The sequence below is a fragment of the Priapulus caudatus genome, unplaced genomic scaffold (genome assembly GCF_000485595.1).
Source record: "Priapulus caudatus unplaced genomic scaffold, Priapulus_caudatus-5.0.1 Scaffold30, whole genome shotgun sequence".
Lineage (NCBI taxonomy): Eukaryota > Metazoa > Priapulida > Priapulimorpha > Priapulimorphida > Priapulidae > Priapulus > Priapulus caudatus.
In genome coordinates, this window is record NW_014577091.1 from 537,279 (window position 1) to 539,666 (window position 2,388).

A 2,388-nucleotide genomic window follows, 5' to 3' on the forward strand; every position below is an offset into this window, starting at 1 on the left:
AGATAGAGTGCCCAAAACTAACCGCGTGCGAGAGCAACTCAAATCATAGAAGGTAAATTATTATCTGCGGTTATGAAAGTATAGTGTATCGTTCACAGCGATATGCGTGGCGTGACGTAACTAACAACTCGTTAACTCTCTCGACGATGACCACATAAAAGCTGGTAGTGGAAGCGATAGAATAAAAGGCTCTACGTACATTAGTAAGTGGTCAGCTAATGCACCCGCATGTTGGGCGCACTCATGCAGGTAGTATAGACTAACTAACAGACTAACACACATTGCTTCCTCTCTCTCACACAAACGCACGCATCAACACCAACGAGCATACGCATGCGCACATGGATACGCACACTCACGCGCGCACGCACGCGTGCGTGCGCACACACACAAATTTCACACACACACTCTCTATTATTCGCTCCCCTTCTTCATACGTTTATATAACCCAATTCGATCTCACACCACTCTCTTTCTAATTCATACCTATACATTTCTCTTATTATCACATTTACATTACCACTCTATTGTTACTTTCCCCCTCTGTTCTCTCTCCCCCTCTCTCTCTCTCTCTCTCTCTCGCTCTCCCTCTCTCTCGCGCGCGCGCGCGCTCTCTCACTCTCTCTCTCTCTTTCGCGCGCGCGCTCTCTCACTCTCTCTCTCTCTCTCTCTCCCACTTTCTCACTCTACCCCCTTTACTGCATAACAGAATGCTCACCTCCCCTCCCCACAATTCAAGCCTCCACCCTTCATCCCACCCCAGCGAATAATTCTGCGACCCATCGATTCACCTGGGAGGTTGAGAAGCTCTCGTCCATCAGACGATTATCAGCGAAATTAATTTCACCAGATCACACGAGTGATAACAAACGGGAGACGAGTAATCACTCCATGTTATCAACATGGCCGTAATCGCCCTACAAAGCTCGACGCGTGTGCGTGTGTGTGTGTGTGTGTGTGTGTGTGTGTGTGTGTGTGTGTGTGTGTGTGTGCGTGTGTGTGTGTGTGTGTGTGTGTGTGTGCCACGTCACGTCGCCGCACCCAACCTGCCGGCATGCCTGCCGCAGACACTATAGCTGCGCGGAAAATATGGGTTATAGTACCTACGTCATGGTAGAGCGCCGAGTTCTACCCGATAGAAAAAATACGGCATGTATATTACCAGGAGTCGGTACTGCATGGAAAAGAATTGAGAGTTATAGCGTCCACCTGAGGAGGAGAGGGGTGGGAGGTATGAGTAGGCAGAAGTCCACGTCATTAAAAACGTGGGTTATTATAGCAGAGATCTTGAGAACTCGATGGAAGAATAAAAACACGATGTGATCCAGGTAGACTCAATGGGCAGAATTAGAAGCATTAAAAATAAATTATCAGGATTTAAGTTGGTCCGTTATGTTAGGATAACGATATTAGCAGGAGTGAATAATAATAGACTATTATTATTCACTCCTGATATTACGTATTTCTTTATCTTCGTACAACACATGGAATGCTCAGTAACGCGGACGTAATTAGACGAGAGGTAACACTCTCATGCAAGGCTGCAATGCGTCGACGTGATCAAGAGTCCATAATAGAAAATTTTATTCTATTCTAGAATTTTCTATTATGAATTCTTGATGTGATATTACATTCCTAGGTAATAGATGAGTTCCTGTTCCAGATAGTTTCCTGTGACGCATATTACATAGCGCATCACCTCCAGCAACAGAATCCACGGCTGTTTGCCTTCGCTTGCGATCGCTGCATGTAATGTGATAACAACCAATTAACGCTATAGAACATAATAAAAACTAGAACTATTTAACGCGATAGAAACTATTTAACGCATTGACAAGATGCTCGTCAATAGCCGCAATGCTGAGGATAGATGCAATGATGTGTAAATACGTGTGCAATCGCGCAAGACGCCGTGCTTGCTATTGGCTGCTACGATCGGACAGAAATTGACACGTAATTATTCGTAATGAGCAGGTATACTGCTTGAGCGCCGATCTGTTGCAAGTATTCATACTATTCACCAGCAATAGTTCGAGCTTTAGCGGTAGTGTATCATTTCATGAATATATAAGTATGTTCAGGATTTCTCCCCTTCTCTCTAATGATCCTCTATCTCCCCCCCCCTCTCTCTCTCACACACACACTTCTCATTCTCTCACTCTCACATTCGCCCTCTCTCTCCCGCCGTCTCTCTCGCTCTCTCACCTTGTGTGTCTCGCTATATTTCTTTCCATCTTTTCTTCAACAAAATCAAACACGCACATACACATACAGACCCCCCCCCCCACGCACACACACGCGTGCGCACACACACCCACACACACCGCTATTAACATCCGACCTTTCGCCCTCGCCCAAGGTCTCTCACACTGTCTCCCATCTCTATCT